Here is a 22,802-nt window from a genome sequence, read left to right on the forward strand (position 1 = left end):
ACATACAGTAGTTTTGTGTTCCCTTTAGTTGTTTGAGCAGTGTATAAACTACTGTATGTAAAGAACAAAGTATTTAATAAGGCTGTTTCATTCATTGAGATCTCGGATGTCTTCTGCTTGATTTCTCTTTATTTTGTTGAGCAGTATACAAAGCTCATAACATTCTTATGTTTATTATTAACATAGCCTCAAGGTATACAGCAACAAGGTGTATTTCTGATAGTGGAGAATCATTTGTGACTCTATTGCCATGAACAGATCATTTTCTACTACATATAATGAGTGGCTGATGGCTGGTACTAACCTCAGAAGGATGGCGGACCAATTAATTAGCTGATCCACCTGCTTAATAGATTCCAGTGATGCTCTGAATTTGTTGGTGGCGGGGATATCCTATCATATCTGCATAAATTCTCCATATTGGAATCCTGAACTTCATTCACTAAGGTTCATATTTAACACTGTTATTTATTTATTTATTTATTTATTTATTTATTTATTTATTTATTTATTTATTTATTTATTTATTTATTTATTTATTTATTTGGTTGGTTGGTTGGTTGGTTGGTTGGTTGGTTGGTTGGTTGGTTGGTTGGTTGGTTGGTTAGTTATTAGATTTGTATGACCACATAATAAAAATGACTCACACATGATACTTTAAAGCCAAAATATAGCATTAAGGATAACTAAATAGCAAATAACAATCCAATCCAAGGAAAATCAAAAAATCAAAATAATGATAACTCCATAGCCGAGCACCTGCTGGAAAGCCAGAACGTTTTTGGTTTTTTGAAGAACAGCAAGGTCAAGACTTCATGGATCTTGGGAAATACATACATAGGTACATACTGTGTATACATAAATGCATAGATACATACCACATTATGTGTATCCAAAGCAACATGTTTAAAATCTAAAAAAGACAATATAAGCTTATTAAAAATGGTACATTTTCTGATACAAAGTCTACATTTCTGTAGACCCCTGAAGTTTTCTGTTTTTAGGAAGAAAGAAGAATTTTATTATTTCATTAAAAAAAACCCAGAGAAAATTGAAAATCTGAGAGTGTTTTCCTATTTCTTTTTCCCTGGCTGAAACACTAAGAAAGGAGCTAAAAGATAATCTCTTGTTTGCTCTTTCCATTTCTAAGGATTGCTAGATAAAAGAAACAAAGAATGAAAGTTTCTGGTGCTGCATATTCAACATTGTATTTCATCAGTTTGTGGATCAATCCATAAGAGTACATTGATTTACAACTTCCATCATGTCTCAATGAATCTTGGTGGCAATTGGATCGAACTGCATTTCACCATCTCTTCTGCTGGACTTTCTTCACCACAACCTCCTTCTCTTTATCTTCTACATAGGGAGATAGAGGGAGAAGTTGGGCTATCCTCATGATTGTTTATGTGGTTTGTATATTGTGTTTGTGGATTTTTTTTTTTATTATTTTTTTGAGATGGTGTGGACTGTGCAGATGAACGTTTGGAGGCTGGAGGAATGGCCAAATGGGATGAAAGTACACTATTTCAGAGGAGAGAGGAGAGGTTAACAGTAACAGAGTTGGAAAGGATCTTGGAGGTCATCTAGTCCAACCCTCTGTTCACACAGGAGACCTGTATTAGGGATTCGAACCGCCGAATTGCCGACCTTTCTGATCGACAAGCTCAGGTCTTAGCCAATGAGCCACCTAGTCAGGACAGAATACAGCTGCCTTTACTATTTTGGTTGCTTGTCATTTTATGGCATTTCATACCATACCATTTTTTGATGCTTTACTGGCCACCCATTTCAAGCCATTTTTGGCTGGCTGCACCAGCCTTGGATTTGGCAGTAGGTTTTTTTGGACTGACCACTGGCTTTTGGACTGTTTTTGGACCTGATACTGACTTCTGTTCTGTTTTTTCATTGGAGTGGGCTGCTGCTAGATGCTAAGATTGACCCTGCTAGTGAATTGAGAAGCAAGCTGTTGGGGAATGCTTTGGGATGCTGCTGTTGGCTGCTTTTGGTGGAAGCAGATTCTGGTGGATGCGGTTGCTGAATGTGTTTTGCTGCTTTGTTCCCGTAGGTCTGCCACACAATCTAATATCTGTTTTGCTTGCAGTTATATGCTGGCTTTATTGCAAGTTCAGAGGAGATGCTTGGGGAAGAGTCTTGCACAGTTATCTCGAAATATTTTGTATCTCTGGGCCTGAGGAAGTGGGCAGCTCAAGAACAACACTGAACAATCCAGCCAATGTTCAGGTTTTTATTTGTGGGTTTCAAAATTTTTTACTACCGGTTTTGTAGGTGTGGCTTGGTGGGTGTGGCATGGCTTGGTGGGCGTGGCTTGGTGGGCGTGGCTTGGTGGGCATGGCAGGAAGAGGTTACTGTAAAATCTCCAGGGAATAGATGGGGGCAGGGCCAGTCAGAATTTTTACTACTGGTTCTCCAAACTACTCAAAATTTCCACTACCAGTTCTCCAGAATTGGTCAGAACCTGCTGAAACCCACCTTTGGTTCATACCATATGGACAGAATCTTGCCACATTAGATATGTTTTAAGATGGCTCCACTACTGTACTTGTTATATTTACTTCTCCATGCGTCATGGTGTGTATATATTTTAATTTTAACAATATTGTTATGATTTTTATATATTTGTTTTATTTAATTTTGTACGCTGCCCAGAGTTACTTCCTGTAAATTTGATCCATTAAACAATCAACCAAACAATAATATGAAGTACATAGTATCGATTAGGTAATGGCCAATCTTTCATGGCAATCCAGTCATTTTTAGTTGATTTGATCATCTTTCAAATGTAAGTTCCTATCTGTTATAATACCTTCACCCAATCCTTCCTTTTGTACTACCTGTGCTTTATTGCTACCATTCATCTTCTTTTTAAAATTACATTTCTTAAAAACTTCTTATCTGACATTGCCTGTCCTTTGTCCCTTTTCATTAACTTTCTTCAATTCTTTTATAGTATTCCTTGTCCTCTATTCCATTTTATAATTCTGTTCATTAACCACCATCTAATGCTATGAATCTAACAGCCTTTGCCAAATCTAGAATCTAATTTTCTCCTTATAGCAGTCAGGATTCTATATTATTGTGTTTCCCTCCACCACATATAGACTTTCCCCTAACCTTTCCTTTATATTACCAAAAACAATATTTTGAATTACACACTGTAATTTTATAATCACTACTTATTTAGCAGCATCCCATTATTTTTCTTCATTACTCCCAATTCCTACTTGATAATTTCCAATTTGCCCCATAACTGCACTAAAGTCAGATTTAAAAGCCAAAAGGAAGCAACAGGCCCCTCCCTGCAACTAGATTTTAATTACTGGTCAACTGTGACAGACTTTGAAAATCCTATTTAATCTGTCTTTTCAACAGCAGAAGAGCTGAGGCTTCCATGGATTAGCACCTTCATTCTCAAAAATCTGTGACTCTTTAGACTTAATCTCCCCAGGAACAGCCTTTGCCAAGGCCAAATGATTATCAAATTATGCTTTCTCTTTGCTGTCTTAATGAGCATATTGCCAAGTTTGGCTTAAACAGACAAACAAGCCCCTATCCAACTGCAATGTCATTATGAATTCGACTTAATATGCAATAAAGATTTCTGTGGTCTATTTCAAGGAAAGAGAAAAGGAGCAGGGAACAAAGATTGAAAAAAAACATGACTTATTGTTGCTGTACTCAATTTAGGCATATCAGAAATAGTTTCAAAGAATTCACAGTTCTGATTAATATTAGCAATTTAATTGCACTCATGTTTTTTTTTTTAAATATTAAATCCAATAGCTACTATGACTCCCACCAGATGTCAGCAAAGTTGAATTTAATACTGTTAATTCCAAATAGGATTCCAATATCAATATTTATACTGGGGCCCTTTTTCTTATTACTAGAAACCATCTTGCAGAATAAAATGCAGAATATTTGGCCTTGTTTTTTGCCACACTTGTCTACCATATAGTTACATTTTCCCCAAAGGTCAAGACATTGTTACAAAAAGGAAAATGTATATTGGCTTCTTACTGTAAACAAAAATAAATCTGATTATTGACTTTTGTTATTTACCAGTGAGATGCTCCAGAGCTTGCTATTTATGTAACATAATATTAAAAAAAAAAACCAAAACAAAACAAAACCCAACTATTACAGCTAAAGACCAGCATAAAACTATACAACACAGTTTTATATAGAAATATAAAGAAATATATTGAAATATAAAACTATAATTTGCCAAATAAAGGATGACACAGTGTAGGAGAAACAGGCACACATAGCCATCATAGAGAATCCTGGATTTACTAAAAGTATGATTCAAATATGATTAAAATTTGTATTTTATGAAAACTCCTTATATACATTGAAAAATAATTCATTAAAAAAATCGGTATAAATATAAATACATAAAGCAAATAATCTATAAGAAGGTGGCAAAACTGCAAGGAAGAAAACAGTTCAGGAAATGAAGAGAAAAAAACCAATGATAGAAACGATTTTGCACCCGCAGGCATCTGCATCTGAAGTTGCCACACAAAAGTTTGTCACATTGAATGTTAAGGTAAGAGTCCTATCAGACAATTGAAACAATGATATAAATGCCTGAGGCGGCCTGGAAAATCTACTTGCAAGGATGTATTATAGGTGCTGCATATATGGCATTGGCTATAATCTTGGCAAAACAGTAGTACATGCTCAATTGTTTCTATCTTCCCATCCCATAATGGCAGAATTGTTCTGAGTAGGGTACTTTTTAATATCTATCTCTAGCACCAACTCATGCCAGGGTAAAGGCTTTTCTATGCCCCACATAAACCAGTTGTATAAGGGGGGACAGGGAATATAGGCAATAACTTATCCACTATTCCAGAGAGAGTTTGGAGACTCTGCATAAATGTACCACATCTACAAGATGCTATAGAACTGTGATGGCACAGTGGTTAGAATCAGTGGTGGGATTTTATCGGTTCTACCCAATTCGGGTGAACCAGTAGCGGCAGGAGCAGGAGGCTCTGCCCACCCGCCCGGACATCATCACGGATGCTCTGCACATGTGCAAAAGGCTCTGCACATGTGTAGAGGTGGCGCGTGTATTGGGGCTAATTCTGCTGATTGCCAAGGGTTCAATCCTCACCGGCTCAAAGTTGACTCCGCCTTCCATCCTTCCAAGGTCGGTAAAATGAGGACCCAGATTGTTGTGGGCAATATGCTGATTCTGTAAACTGCTTAGAGAGGGCTGTAAAGCCCTGTGAAGTGGTATATAAGTCTAAGTGCTATTGCTATTATTTAAGAGATATTGCCTGTTCATAGTCTATTCTTAGTAAAATAAACTTTGTATCATCCTTCTCTTGCAGTTCCTTCATTAGTCTATCCATTTCTGCGCATTCTGTGATTTTTGCAATTATTTTATTACCTGTCGGTAATTGCTCAGATTTCCAATTTTGGGCAAAGAGTATGCTTGCAGCTGTTAAGATATGTATAATGAAATATTTTATTTCTTTGGTGTATTGTGCTGTGATTATTCCTAATAGAAAAATTTCTGGCCTCATTTCCAATTTCTGTTTTATAATTTCTTCAATCATTTTCTTTATTTCTTGCCAATATTGTTTCGCTTTTGGCATGACCACCAAAGATTATAGTAAGTCCCCTTTTGCGATTTACATTTCCAACACATTGGAGACATAGTTGGAAACATTTTTGCCAGCCATGCCGGTGAGAGGTGCCATCTGTAGAACATTTTGTACAGATTTTCCTTATAGGGTATAATCTATAAAATTTTTCTTTTCTAATACCATCATAACCTAAGTTCTGATCATTTCCACCTGATTCTGACTTCAAGACCAGAGAAAGCTGTTTTCTTTCAACCCTCATGTTCTGTATTGTTCCAATTGATGGAGGATAATATTGAATTAAGTTTGTACCAAGAACAGAAATTTACTTAAATTTTATTTAGACTGTAAGACAATGCTATATAATCAAACGTGGTATAAATAATATAATTTTAAAAATAGTGACAAAGGTGACATAAAATTATCCAAATATTTAAAAATACTGTAGGGATAAAATTTATTTATTTCTTTATCAAATTTATATGGCTGCCCATTTCACAGAAAGTGACTCTGGACGTCATATAACAATCCAATAAAACATAGTTAGCTAAAACCCCTATATATAATTTGTCAGTTTTGGAAGCCATTTTTTTCTTTTAGCTTCCTAACTGCCACATATATTTAGAATGGGAAACTGGGAGGGCTTTTTTTGTTGGAGTGGTGGAAGAATAGCCATTCCTTGCTCTGAGAGTCATTCCTTTCCTGCACCTGGATGGGAGTGACTGGGGATTGTTTCCAGTTGAGCCTGAAGGATGGATTGGACCATGTGATGAACTTGTGGGTATGAAGCAAGGTTGCGAACTTTCAACTGGGTAGGGAAAACCTGGAAGCTTTTAGATTCGGATTTTCCCAGATGTGCCAACATGACATCTCTAATGAAGTGGGATTTTGAGGAATTTATTGCCTTGGAGTTTTATTTTGTTGGGGGTGTTTTTTTGGAACCCTGACATTATTATTTAAAAACATTAAAAACTATAAAAGAAAAGAAAAACTAAACAAGAAAAGAAAAATAATACAATAGATTGAGGGATATCAATGATAATGAAGCCAATTCACAAGTTAAGACTCCATTGCCTGGGGTCCTTGGCACAACCAAGTCTTGAGGGACTTCTGAAAGGTCAATTGTTGTGCAACTACTTTATTGATCACTTTCCCCCCTAACAGGGAGGTTGGATCCTGGGCAGAGGTTGTCCAGTAAACCAAAGCCACCTGAAGAAGTAAAGGAACAACTCTCTAATTCAAAGAATTAACCACTGCTAGGACCTACTAACACAAGAGCTCCTCCTATGGCTGCTTTCACAAGGGTCTAAAAAGTATCCTCACAATTTTAAGGACCCTGTCCACTTCCTCAGGTCTAATAGGTTCAAACCATTCCCAGGTAACTGGTAGGACTCCACCCTATATGGGATAATTATACAACATACAACAATGGCAATGCATTTGACTAAGTTAATAATAGATAGTAAATCAGAATGCACCTTTGGTACAACACATTCTCCATTAAAAAAACCCACAGTATTCCTCTCTGCTCCTCTATTCTGAAGAGGGACACATGATATTGTTGTAAGGTGCTCATTATCGTCTATGTTTAAGTATTTTGCTGCATCTTTTAGTATGGATTTGATGTTCTGAACACAGAATCTAAGATGGTCTTATAAACTTATTCTTGATAGTTGAGATATGCTGTAAATTTCTCTAGCATTGATTTTTCTATCCAGTCAACTAAGTGATATATAACTGGACATGTCATTAACAAGCATCAGTAGATACTTGTTCCCTCCTAAAGTCTTTGTGGATATACAGATAACACTATTAATCATATCTAGGTGTTGCTGCGTCTTTCTCTCCTGTGGCTTTACATAATATAAATTCCTAGAGTTTCATTTAGTTTCTACTCTTGGAATTTAAAGGTATACCTTTTCAGAAATATTTTAATACATTCAGCATTCTTTGTATTTTTTTATTAACATTAAAAAAAATCACTTCATGAGGTAAATCAGATGACAGAGATAGATGATAGACAGAAAGACAAATAATATCAAAATAGAAAAGTATCATCTATCTATCTAGTCTCCTGGTTTCTAACCTGATGTTTTTCCCTGAATGCCATCACTCTGCTAAACAAATAATTCCCTCAACACTGTCAAACTATTTACTAAGTCTGCACTACCATTAATCTTCTCATCGTTCCCACCACCCATCTCCTTCCACTTACGACTGTATGACTATATATAATATAAAGTGTAGGCAGTTTTCTCAGTCTTGTCTTCTTAGAATAATTTAAGCCTCTCTAATTATTTTTCTGACTTTCTATCTTTGAAGTATTTGTTGCTTTCCTCTTTCAAACAATGCCTTTAGCAAACTTAGAATTCTGTTATTGTCATTTATATGTTTTTGCTAAAGAAAAAGCAAAGACATGGAAATCTTTGTATGCTATAGCTCTTTTTAAACTTTCTCTAAGTCTGAAAGAAAATTTTGATAATGTCTTAAATGATGCTAAGAAAAATGTAATTTTATATCCCAATGTATATAGGTTTATTTTATTATTTCCCCCCCCCCCCCCAACTGAAATAAACTGACTTCACTGGTTCCAGGATAATGCATTAGAGATCCTTTGGAATGAAATTATTATACTTTATTTCTTTCTTTGTTATATTTTGTCAACAGATGATTATATATATTATTTTCCCCATGATTGTGATTACTCTGTTTGGCAGATTTGAATAATAGATCTCTGGTTGGATTTGTGGAAGGCATTTAAATGTTATAGTTTATTCTTTTTCTAATAAAATCTCTATCACCTGCAAGCAGGTTTGTATCAAAAATAAGTCACTCTCAGTAAAATGCTGAAATACGGCAAGCATGCTGATAAAGAATCATAACCAAAAAGAATTCAGAGGGACAAAATCAAAAGTGTTCACTTAGGAAACAGTCCTGAAATGTACAGGTACAGTATATGGTGGGAAGGGGAGAATATATATAGCTTAGTAAAAGTGCCTGTGAAAAAAAACTTGGCACAGTAAATAGGTTATAAATTAATTATTACTCATCAGAATGATGTGGCTGCCAACAGAGAAAGGGGTGGGGGGGAAAAAGCAACCTAAACTGAAAAAATGGTTTCCAAATCACCTACCATGGAAGAATGGTTGGTGAAATTGAACAAACTTGCTGAGATGGCCAAACTAACTTCATTGATTAGAGAAAGGTCATTATTAACATTCATCAATGACTGGAAACCCCTATGGACTTTTTGCACAAAAAGGAAACTGATTTTGTGACTCATGGTTTTGATAATTAGAAAGAAAAGGTTATAGAAAAAAGGGGATACTAGGATACAATCTTAGAGATTCTAGTTTAGGATTGTATGTATAACTGCTGAGAGGAAGATCCTTCTAACGCTTGCATGGGAAAGTAAAGAGGCTTCTCTCTTCAATGTTTAAGCATTTTTGTAGTTGATAATACCTGTAGTCAAGAAACTCTGAAAAATGCTCAGGACATCTATCAGAATTCAGAATTGCTTGGAAGCCTACATGCTTGTGCCTGTGCAAATAAAATCTTTTTCACTACAGAGATGGATGCCTCTCAGTACAAGAGATCTCAACCCACCACTAGAGAGTATTATGTCTAAATTGCCTGAAAATGTGGCTCTCAGACATATGATGAATTTGAACCCGATAATCAAACCTATATTCATAACCATAACCTTTAAGATATTAAATCATGACAAATGTTTTAGTTTTCTCTTTCATAAAGAAATCATGACATCCATTTCAGTAAAAGGTAAACAATCCATTCAAGTGCTTATTTTCTGAACTTGTTTTTATACTTCATTTCACATTTTAGATGCATGATGTTTGTTGTCTGTTTAAGAAAGAAAATAATTTTCAGGGACAGGACACATGTGATAAGACTGTAATTATGTTATATATTTGGTTTCAGACACTTATAGGTTGTACTTATTCGGAAGATTAAAATAATTTGTTTATGCTTGATGCATCCAACCTTTTAAAGTACACACATCATTTAGAAATAAGGTTCAATGTGACTAGCAACCAATCTTTTTAAATCTGTATAGTTCTGATCATGCAGAGCACATACTACCAAAGCAATCTTTTTTTCTTAAGAAATGTACTACTATCTTTTTTCAAATCATTTTGAATAGAGATCACAAGTCTAATAAATCTACCAGAGGGTATTAATATATATATTCGGGTCTTCTCCCACGTAAAATTGGAAGTGTCTTGGCGACGTTTCAACGAAGTCTCTTTCGTCATCTTCAGGCTGGTGTTCTCGGCTTCGTGCTTCCAGGAGCAATGTGAGATCGCAGCTGTCTCTTCCTTTTAACTGCTAGTGGGGGTGTGAGCTGATTGGGTGGGAACTTGGCTGTGTTCTGATTGGGTGGAGGTGTGTTCTGATTGGTTAGGGGCTTGTGTTCTCGGCTTCGTGCTTCGTGCTATATATATATATAGGGATAGAATATGGGTCCTCAGAACTGGGGTGATGTTGACTATTTCTGTTGTGGCCTGTATGCGGCCTGTGCAGCTAGTAGCTGATTCAGACATCGAGGAGACTGGTGTGGTGCTGCGCCAGCAGCCTGTGCAGCTGGCACTCGAGTTGGACAATGAGGAGGCTGGAGAAGATGTGGTGCCAGAGGTGGGGATTCAGCCAGGGCCTTCAGAACCTCCAGAAGCTTCCATGGGTGAAGAGGAAGACGAGGAGGAGCCTCTTCTCGATGCAGAGGTGCACAGAGCTCCAAAAGGCAGGAGTGGCTCCTCAAGAGGAGGTCTCCTCAGGAGGAGGTCTCCTCGAGAGTAAGGCTTGGGGATAATTGGCCACTCCCTTAGCCTATTTAAGGAGGAATGCTGACTGAAGCAATTTGTAGGGAACAACTTAGTTCACATACCTTCATGTCTTGTCTTGCTTATTTTATCAGCTTCCTGCAAATTGCTTCTGGGCATTCTGCCAACCATAGTAAACTTTCAGTTATTATTCTTTGAATTCTTGGCGGCTGTTAATGCAATTAATTAACAGCCGCTGTTGTAAAAGACTAGTTTATTCAGTAAATTAAGGTTTGAACAGACTTTGTGTGTGCTGCGTTCTTTGGCGTCTGTAACTGGGGCAGAACAATTTTGTACCCCCATTATTTCCATTCTTTAATCTCTCAAAAACACCTTTAAGACAACCATAATCATCTTCTCTTTTGCCAGCTGCACAATGCTGGGAACACAAAATCTAGAATTTGTCTTGTAGAAACAAATTACCCTGCCTACCCCCATTATATGCAACTGAAAACACATTGGTCACTTGTGGCTCCCATTCACATCCTTCCCCTGTTGTGTGTGTTTCTGTACACAGAATATATAAAAGTAATTCCTCTGTGTGAGATTTGGAAAGCCATCAAGCAACCCTCATCTTTGAAAAGTCTGCTAAGAAGAAATCCAGGAGTTGGAAGACAGGATAAGGTAAGGTAACAGAGAAAATGGACCATTTACATGTTCCATAAAGCTACAGCATTTTAAATAAAATATTTCCTGCATTTTCAATTACACTACAGGTGAATAAGAAACAAATCATCCCTCTTATTAAATTGAAATTGTAAAATTAGACCCAGAATTGATTCAGAACAGGAAGAGGTCTAATGTGGGAATGCTCATTGACCTAAAATCAGGAATCTTAGCAGGTTCTTGTAAGGTCCTTGCAGAGCAAAACCTCTGGTCTTATATTGATAGTTCTGCAGTCTGCTAAAATCACAGCTGAGTGTATTCATGCATTCATGCATCCTTCCCATTTTCTACATTTTTAAAATTTATCTAATTAAATGGTAACAAGTTTATTCTCATGTGTATGTCCAAAGTTCAAGGACAAAAATAAGACTAATAGCATCTTGCAACCTAATATGATGATACTTCTTTACTGTCAGATTTCTTGTGCCTTCAAGAATTGCATGTCAGACAGAATGAGATATTTTAAAGCATTTATCCTTACTGATTAAAAAATACTTGCTGAATTTCTGCTTATTATACTGCTCTTAAAGGCATTAGTGCTTTTCTGGGATAAGTGTGTAGCATCAGGAAGTCTATAATTCTGTTTATACTGCAATTTGCTAACAGACTAGTGCTGCAGGTGGGACTTAATAGCATCTGGCAACTTAAGCTGAGGGCTTTTAAGTTCTAATTGAAAATGTTGGATCTTGGACTTCTTTGGCAGGAACCAAGCTCCTGTCTGTGCCAAAGAAGCTCAAGGATTGTTCTCTTGCCAAGATGCCAAGGCTGCCAAGGGGCTATACTGGCATCTATGGAAATGGAGGGTCTAGTTTATCTCCCTTGGAGAAAAGTCTCAGCAATAGAAAGCCACCAGCATGGAATTAAATCAGCTAGGTTTCTTTGAGTCAACAAAAAACTCATAGCTAACCTTCATGAGTAATTCGGCATTGGATTTCTAATTAGAAAAACTTTTTTATAAAAAATAATGAAATTCAGGCTAAATTAAAATAAAGCCCTGCAAGATATATTGCTTAGTTAGCCAATAATCATGAAGTGAGCATAAATGCAAGCCAAATTTAATTTAGTATTATAATTCAATACTATTCATTTTAATTGAATTCTACTTCAGTTAATATTTACACATGAAACCTTGTAGTTTCACAGAAAGTAATCTTTCTGTATAAAAACTCCGAATTAACTCAGTGCAAGAGCTTTTTGAATATCAACAATTATGGAAATACAATTGATATCTCATTTAGCTTGCTCTTTAGAATACGATTTTGTTCAAAAACTCTGCACTGTAAATTATGCTGAATACTGTGCAAGATGCATTAAATGTAGGCCATGTGAGAGGCAGAGAAGGAAGAGAAGAAACAATAAGACACTTGACACTTCATATTTTGAGAAATTTGGGGCATAATGTTATTGGTTTTTACTAAAATGATATTTTGGTATAGGTTTGTTGCCAGACAAACCTATGAGCAGAATCCCAAATGTAATACATTTTGCGAGCTTCTATACTAACTGCATGACTTCTCCCCAGTCAGTTAACTCAGGGAGCCTCAAGAGATTTCAGCTCTTTATGGTCCCTAAATTAAGAGAGATGTCACCTCCTCATGTCATCACGTCATGAAATACATCAATTGCACAACTCCCTTAATCTGGGCTGTAATGCTTACTGACTGTCTTAACCCCTTACAAGGTACCCTTGATTCAGGCTGCAAGACTTTGCCACCTCGGATTTCAATTACGTCAAGAAGTGGATCACATAAGAAGCTCAGCTCACTATCAAATGTGCTCTTAATGGTGTCATTAATGTACAATATTTAAGGGATTTTGAAATATCCCACAATGTAGCAGAGAGCACATACCATTATCTTGAGAGGTGTCTTACCCAGAAATATTGCATGGTCTAACCTAGTTTACCATTGTTTTTGGCTGTACAAATTTATCCAATCCCAGAGTTCTCCAAAAAGTCTAGTAAAAAGATTATCTTGAACAGAGAAGCCTCTGCAGCCTTGCAGCCTGCAGATCTGATCAGTGGCCTCCTAAAGGCTTCTTAGTAACTTAAGCATCTGAGCTTGCCATTTTTACTTCCTAACAGCATTTCAGGGCCCTTTTAGCATGGAATATGTTGCATGAGTTACCCATCCATATGTTCTGCTAAAATCAGAAATAATCATGTGGTTGGGTGCCTAGCGCCTTCCAAGCAAGTTTTCTTGCCCACAGGAAGTCAGATAGCACAGAGGACACTGAGCTCCATATCTACTTGCCTGTGAATTGTAGAAAACATATACAATATTGCAAGAATCTGGAAACATCCCAAGTTTCCAAGGATTCCCTGAGAAGGAACCTAGGCTGCTGCAGGCTTCTGGAACCAAGAATTAAAAACATTCCTATAAAAGGCTTTCTATTATGCACTCCATACTTGGAACACTGAGAAAGATAAGTTGCCAGACAAACCTATGAGCAAAAACATCCTGATCAGTGTCATAACCTTTTTGAAATATAAAATGATCAATGATTCTGTTTTTACAACAGAATAGCACCCACTTACTTTTGAAACATGCTTTGTATGGATAGACCGTCATTACTACAGGGAAGAATTTCAGGATCATGATGGTTTAAGGATATCAGTTCCACAGAAGGGATAGTATCATTTACCAAGTTCTTTTGCAATGCTATGTCAATTGTGTGGAACTTCCCTTAGGCATTCTTTGAAACTCATGAGGAAACACTTAATTTTGGTACAGGGAACAGCTACTAAGACCTGTCCACCACTCACACATACTTTCTCAGTGTTGTACGTTACTGTCTCTGACCTCTTTATGGGCGATTTTACATAATCTGAAAGTATATTTGCTCTGGGTAATGAATATTTAAATCATTTACACAGCTATCAAGCTGGGTGCATATTCTTTCCATATGAAAATGGGACAATAAATTCATCCCAAACCAGTTTTCAGCCAATCTTTTATGATTATAGTCTTCCACAACTTGAAGCACCTTCAGAATTCGTTTCTTTCATATTGCTTAACTTAGCCATGGTGTATTTCCTGGTTGTAATGGGAGAATAAATGTAGGAATAAGTAATAGTATGTTCAGGTTCCCCTACTATAGAATGTTTTTGCCTAAAAATGAATTAAATGGAGGTATAGCATTAGTTTTAACAGTTCTGAATGGTGGCTATGAATTGCTGTCCTCTGAAATTGGCTGGGCTTACTTTCCTCCCAACCCTTGTTGTATGGTATCCTATAACAATCCTGCTTCAAAATATCTATCAAATTCTATTATGACCCTCGATGTGTTGTGGCTGAGATAATCAGATGACATACATTTCCATGGCAGGGGACTTCAATTACATTCTACGGATGATGCAGCTGTCAGACCCAGAAGCCATCTTTTATATTTGGGCCTTCAGGCCTGCCACATATTCTTCTGTGGGAAAATGGGAGGGGGGATTGCATGAATACGGGTGATATGTAGTCAAAATAACATTCCTTTCTCAGGGAGTCAAGGATGCATTGCCCTGGCACCTGGAGTCAGATGACTGGGAGGTGTCTCCAGTTTGGATGGTGGATGATTGGACCATGTGATAGACATAAGGGTGCTAGGCAGGGTCTTGAACTTTCACTTGGGTGGCGAAAACCTAGAAACTTTCAGATTCAGGTTTTCCCAGATGTGCCAATATGAAATCTCTAATAAAAAGTAACTTTGAGGAAATCCAAGCCTTGGAGTTTTCTTTCGTTGGGGGTGTTACTTGGAACCCTGACAGCAGCTAGAATAACCACTTGGAAAGTCCTTTCTAAAAGTGCAGAGAGTGAACTTCAGCATAATTGCCAGCTTAGGGATTGCTTCCCAATTTTTGTCTATTTAGCACATGTGAAGGTATTCCTTCCACTAGAAGATTGCCTTTTACTAAAATTCATCTCTGTACAAGGAAAAAGGAAAATCCTGCATCATAAATCAGATTAGACTCTCCATTTCTAATACAGATGGAATAGTTATTTCCTCCTCCTTTCCTAGAACAATTAAATGTATTTTTCCTGTTGCTTTTTTCATTTTCTGCTCGGGTGTCTACCTTGAAGTCCAATTTAGTAGAAGGTAGAAATCAATAATTTCAAGGTTTTAGATTTGGTTTACATGGATGTGGCAGGTAAGAACCAGAAAAAAACTGCTATTGGTTTGATTAATAAAAAAATGATTTTCTGTTTTGAGGCTAACATTTCACTTATCAAATGCTATGTATAAGTAGAGACTGGGGCTCTTTATACATCATGACAGAATATTTTTAAGAAAGCAATTCCATTAGGCCTCACAAATGTGTTTCATAATTTTATACATTTTATTAAATGTATAACTAAATACATTTTATTTAAGATAGTTCAACTCAATTAAAATATAATTCCAAATCTTTTTTTACAGAACAGGCAAAGAGGAAGAGGAAATAAGAGTTTGCCAACAAAATTTAACAGGAGAAAGATCTAGAAAAGAGTGATTAGGGAATTTCTGTGTTAAAAGGCACTATGTGGTTAGCTTTGAGGAATGGAAAAATAACCCTCCCAATAACTATTGATTTCCTAGTGTGGATAATTAATCAATTACTTTCTGATCAGTAAGCAGAGATTATGCAAGGAATATCAGATATACTGGGAAAACAAACAGATTGTCAGTGGAGTTTGGTGGGGAATATATAAGGAAGTCCACCCATTTTTTTCCCATTTGACTGATGTTCTGCCCCAGCTACGGACCCCAAAGAACGCAGCACACACAAAGTCTGTACAAACCTTAGTTTACTAATTAAGGACTACTAATGAGCTTTCTTAGTAGTTGTTTGAACACAAGTACAATTTAAACCAGTCTTTTCTGAACGAGGGCTGTTAATTTAACTTCATTAACAGCTGACAAGAATCCAAAGAATAATAACTCAATTCTGAGGCACAGTATTTCAGATAACCGTAATCTTACTGTAGTTGGCAGAATGCCCAGAAACAATTTGCAGGAAAACTGACAAGAGAGAAACAAGAGCTGAATCAAACATTTCTGGAATCAAGATCCGAAGGAATATGAACGAAGTTGTTTCCTGCAAATTGCATCAGTCGTCATCCTTCCTTAAATAGGCTAGGAGTGTGGCCAATTAGCCCCAAGCCTTACTCTCGAGGAGACCTCCTCCTGAGGAACCACTTCTGCCTTTTAACAGCTCTGCACGCTCGTGCATCGAGAAGAGGCTCCTCCTCTTCTTCCTCTTCACTTATGGGAGCTTCTGTAGGTTCTGAAAGCCCTGGCTGAATCCCCACCTCCGGCACCACATCTTCTCCAACCTCCTCATTGTCTGACTTGAGCACCAGCTGCACAGGCTGCTGGCTCAGCACCACACCAGCCTCCTTGCTGTTAGAATCAGCTACTAACTGCACAGGCCGCTGATGGGCCACAACAACTGATGTGTTTGAAAGCTTGAAAAGAGGACAACAAAAAATAGAACCCCTCTATTGAGAAGGTGGAAGGACAAGGTTCTGAAGTCATACTTATAGCACAGTTGTGTTTTTTCTTTAAAATAATCTTCGTATTACACAGATCCACATGACCTTGGAGAAGCTGTGTGCAGACGGTTAACAAAACATGAGTTTAGCCTATCACATTTTCAAGATTGAGTCTTCAGAGAAAGGCGGCATACAAGTTGAATAAATAAATAAATAAATAAATAAATAAATAAATAAATAAATAAATAAATAAATAAATGACAATTCTTTCACATAGGCTGTGGCAGGAAATTCCATAGAAATACTGGACCATCACTTGTCATTATAGACTGTAATAACAGAAGTTTGAAAGCCTGAGAATCTTTAGCTTCCCTCTCTCTGATATTAAAGAGAGGCAATCTTGCGTTTCTTTCTCACTATATTTTGTTTCCTGAGCTGAGCTCATGTTTTGCTAGTAGTCTCTGATACCTTCTCCAAATTCATCTCTGTGGTTCTCTACATATATATATGGAGCAAGTGCAAATGTTTAGCAGATCAAAAATCAAAAGATGCTTAAAGAAATAAATAAATCACCCAATAAGTTTCTGTATTGGAAACTAGACTTAAATCTGGTGTCTGGTAAATGACATTTGCTACTATCCCAAAACAAATTGCAGTTTGAGGGTGAAGCTAATTACTCAGAAATGTGATGGGCTTTCTTTTAGTGCATGACTTTAAGGAAAGGGTGCACAGTTATCTATAGGTGATATTTTTATTTGGAAATGCACCAAGCAGAGGACTAAATTTATTTATTCGATACTGAATTTGTACGCTGCTGAAATCGCTCATGCTTCTGACTGATTAGAAGAAAAAGCAATTAAACCGAGTGCAATACAAGATAACATATAAAACAACAAAACATCAGTGATAAACACTATAAACACTAAAATATCCATGGTAAACAATATAAAAAAATCATACTCAATAATGCCTTATAAATAATCCCACAATAGAACTACTTAACAATGACCCCATTATTCACAATCACAGTCCACAGTTACATAGAATATGACATTACATCACCAAACAGCCTTTGGAATTGACTGAATTTCACTGATTTTCTAAAGGCCATCAAAGGAGAAGATACATTAATATCCATAGGGAAGCTGTTCTAAAATAATGGTGCAATAGCATTGAAACATTTTCCTGGCGTTATCTACCTTCATTTGATGAAAATGCGGGACAATCAAGAGTTTCTTCTACGTTGAATGCATTGAAAAAAGTGAGCCTGCAGGAGGCAAGTAATATAGGATTTTACAGCTTATAACCAGCAGTTTGCACCGAGGAACCTATTGACAGCCAGTGGAGAGCTTTAAGCATAGACAAAACAGGCTCCTGATAGTTAAAACCTGATAGCAAATTAGCTACAGCATTTTCTATCATTTCAGTTTCAAATGGTTTTCAAAGGCCATCCTAAGTAGCGCACATTGCAGTAGTCTGGATCAACTGGGGGAAGGTATGACTTCCATTGCAATGTTCATTTGTATAAAGCTATGAATGACTAGCTAAAATTGGGCAAATGTACTGTTGGCCAGAAACTGCACCTGTCCATCCACCATTATGTGTATGTCCAGGAGAGTGCTAAGTCATAGATAAAACTGGAATCTCAATTAACAAACCATTCTGTCCTACTTAGATTTATGTTTTGGCAGCTGACAGGCTAGTCTTCTATGGGCATAGGCCATAAATAATGACGCTACCATATTCCAGACCAATAGATAACCTCTCCCAGTGGCTTTGTGTTAATATAAAATAATAACGTAGGAAAAAAGTTTATAGCGAGTAGCTATCAGGAAGTCTCTCTAACCACTAGCTGAATTGTGTCTTCCAGCTCTATGATTTAATGGACTTTAATGGACAAAAATCAATGAGAAAAACATTACATTGAAAAAAACATTGCATCGACATAAAACATAGTAAGAGGTGGGGTGAGAGCTTGGATTTCTTAGAATTTTAAAATGCTCCGTGTGGGACTTGGTTTTTTAAAAATATAATTGTATAGCTCTGCTTGCTAAAAACTGAAATAAAGCTGACCTGATCGATAATTTTATGGGAGGGAAAGTCTAAAGGTATTATCTTTCTTTGGTAATCTTTTCGGTGTATCACAAAAAAACAAAAAACAAAACTGGCTAAGTGGGAAAGATGGACTATTCATTCATTCATTCATTCATTCATTTTCATTCTATTTCTTAACCACCCATTTCCCTCAGAGGAACTAAGTAGTGACATAATAGCCTTATATCAGTACCACCAGAAGCAATCCATTTAGAAATGCCCTAAAATTCTCTTCTGTTCAAGACCTTATGAAAATCACTTTTCTTCACAAAGCTTACAGAAGCTCATTCCTATCCCTATCCTTGACACTCAGTTCAACTGATGTAAGTCTGCAGGGTTTATTTTTGATAGACATGCACAGTTGTGTTACTTTCTTGGACTGAATTAATAGGTTCAGTAAATAAGGTATGATGTGACTCAAATAGAAATTCAGATGATGTGACTTTTATTTGGCTACACTGTATTTTTATAAAAAGAAAAGCAAATATGTACTTTGATTCCTAGGGATGAAAGAAATGAAAACAAACAGTATTTGTACTGTGATAAATTAAATGCTTATTTAATAGATTTTTATATTTATAAATTAATTCCCTTGCTGTATTCTGATTTACTTAGTCCTGTCATTAGAATGTATTATTTAACATGAAGTACTAGAAAAGCTTAGCTTTTCTCATTGTAAGATAAAGGGATAGCGGTAGAGAAAATAAAATGGTGACCATGAGTTTTGGATTTTAAAAGTGCTGAGATTCTAAATATTCTAATTCAGATGTTTTAAAAGAACAAATTCTCTTCTATTATATGAAATAAATATAGTAAATAGGTACATGGGAGCCAGCTGGGTGACCTTAGGCCAGTTTCTTTCTTTAAACCCTAAGAAGCAAACAATGGCAAATCACTTCTGAAATTTTGCCAAGAAAACTGCAGGGACCTGTCCAAACACACACTACATCACTGACTATAAGGCATACACACACACACACACACACACACAAAGATGCAGCACAGATAGTCACTTTTTTCAGATTGACAGACAGAAATGAGACATGTGGGACATGTGGTCCTCATATGAACAAACAACACAGACAACACAGTATCAACAGTAGAGACCTTCAAATTTCCAGGTTCTATCATATCTCATGACCTAAAATGGACACCTAACATCAAAAACATCATCAAAAAAGCACAACAAAGAAAGTTCTTTCTGCGCCAACTCAGGAAGCTCAAACTTCCCAAAGAGCTGCTGATCCAGTTCTACAGAGGAATTATTGAGTCTGACATCTGCACCTCTATAACTGTCTGATTTGGTTCTGCAACCCAACAAGACAGACATAGACTTCAGAGGATATTAGAACTGCAGAAAAAACAATTGCTACCAACCTGCCTTCCGTTGAGGACCTGTATACTACACAAGTCAAAAAGACGGCTGTGAAAATATTTACAGACCCCCTCACATCCTGGACATAAACTGTTTCAAGTCCTACCCTTAAAATGACACTATAGAGCACTGCACACCAAGACAACTAGACATATAAGTCTGCTCATCGTTCCTATTACCCATCTCCTCCCACTTACGACTGCATGACTGTAACTTTGTTGCTTGTATCCTTACAATTTATATCGATATTGATTGTTTCCTGATTGCTTATTTGTTCCCTATGACTATCATTAAGTGTTGTACCTTATGATTCTTGACTAATGTATTTTGTCTTTTTATGTACACTGATAGCATATGCACCAAAGACAAATTCCTTATGTATCCAATCACACTTGGCCAATAAAGAATTCTATTCTATTCTATTCTATTCTATTCTATTCTATTCTATTCTATTCTATTCTATTCTATTCTATTCTATTCTATTCTATTCTATTCTATTCTATTCTAAAATATCTGCATAAAAAAAGAGAGTAGTCTGAGAGGAACACTTTATAAAGTGAAGCTCATTTTCATTCAATTGCATATCTTTTTTTCCCCTAACCAAATCTCCTCTTATAAATGATTTACATTATGATTAATGCTAACAAATTTGTTGAAAAATAGTGGCAGGTGAAAGTTGCAGGTTACATACTTACAAAATAACTTTTCTCTGCCAACCTATGGGACTGGGACACAATTTTTGTCATTAACCTTTCCCACTGCAGTGCCTTTCCAATATGTATTCCAGAAGGTCATGCAAGCCTCTAGCATAACATGATAGCTGTAGTTAAGCTTCTCCAGACATCCTTAACTTTGTTACTGTCTTTATACAGGGATTATCTGTCAGAGGAGTTCTCTGGTCCTACTTATTAAACTTTCATGGAATAAAGCAAATACTATATATATGCACTGAGAGTCTGCAAAAAGAAATGTCTACTTTTGGAAATCAACAAAAAGCCATGGATTGCCCTTCATAGATACTATTTATATACAACAAGAACCAGCCCAGCATGTGCATGCATCAAACTGTTTCTTGCTTCTCTTGAAATGTTAATCAACTCTTTGGAAGGCTTAAACCCGTTTACCTTTTTCAACTCTGCCTTGTAAGACTTGAGTGTTAGAATTATCATTTAATTTTCAAAACTTCCCCAGACAGCTTTAGCTTTGCCAGTGCCCTTAAAAGCAGGATTATCTCGAATTTAATGGAAATGGCTTACAAAATATGATCTTATGGATGATTTCTGTATTAGTATTTCAAATAGATATGCTACTTTTTTAAAAAATGGCTTTCGGTGGATTGTTATAACTATATCTGTATGGAAACATGCACATTTAAATAACACCAACATAAAACCCCTAAAAACTCCTGTGTAAGAGACAGGTCTTCAGTCCATTTCCTAACCTATCTCAAATCAAACATCTTTGACTGGAGAGGGACAATCAGCAGCCCCATATGGTTCAGATTCTATCAGCATTACCGTATGGTTTATAGATTCCCAAACTGGGGAAAATGTGTTGGTGTGAGAGAACAATTTGGGAAGGCATGACTAGTTATGAAATGATTGCAATTCTTCTTTTCACTTGCTACTTCTTGCACTGGTCACCTTCTACTTCTTGCAGTTTAATTTATTGTGTATTATTCTACTGTATATTTAGAAACTAGATGAGAATCAAATAAATTTAGTAATAAAGAATAATAAATAAATATTTAAAGATTTATGATTCCTTTTAAAATTATCTATAATAACAGTATGTCTCAGTAGAGACAGGCAGTACCTGGCCGACTTTGTTAGCTTTCTAGAAGTCTAAAAAATATCAAATTGGGCTGATACTTAGATAAGAGACCACTAGGTAACACTAAGCTAGGTTGAAATGTATTATGAATAAGCTATATAAATTTAAATAAATAAATATTTGCATTGTGATTTACGTGCAATGTTGAGAGGAATGTACAAACAAAGTAAAGCTTGCACCAAATCCATGTTTTATAATTTCCTTTCCTACCCTAACGAACCACCCTGGCTAGATTGGTGATTAAAAATGGAGACTACATAATCAAGCAAAACCGTATATGAATATCGTGTATATGAAATTCTTATTCTCTGAATAAATACATAACTTTGGGCATACATCAGGCAAGGAATTCTGAAGGCTAAGTCTTCTGTTTTGACTGCTTTCCTTTGTTTATTTTGTCATTCCAACTGTCTGGTCCTTGCCCTTTAAATACCTCTGAGCTGGCACTCTAAGTTGCTGTTGTGCTTTTTAGCGATGATTAAATTGTCTGGTAGTACAATATGCTGACATTCAAATGTTGAAATGTGTCTGCTAGAATTTTTTTGCCCTGGCACATTTACCCTCTTATTGGCAGCATTTAAAGTATTAGATTATAAATTCACACTGGATTTTAGAAATGTCCCACTGTCATAAGTAGAAGGGCATATCTTCATTCACAGATGACAAGCTGCTATGGACTCATTTCTCTCTTCAAAACAGTTTCTTATAGTTCACTTTCAGTTTTGGCAATCAAACTTTTGCAAATGCTAGGGGAAGGTGTTTTTTTTTAAAAAAAAAAAACTTGTTTTGCAGGGGAATTAGTCTATGTGTATTTTTTAATTTGTTTATTAATCATTTTAAACAGAATGGCTTCCCCTCTTATCATATACTAACTCCAACAACATATACCCAGAGGTAAGGGGAGATTCCTCCAGGC

Source organism: Pantherophis guttatus, chromosome 2, assembly GCF_059756535.1.
Source record: "Pantherophis guttatus breed Tessera chromosome 2, ASM5975653v1, whole genome shotgun sequence".
Classification (NCBI taxonomy): Eukaryota; Metazoa; Chordata; class Lepidosauria; order Squamata; family Colubridae; genus Pantherophis; species Pantherophis guttatus.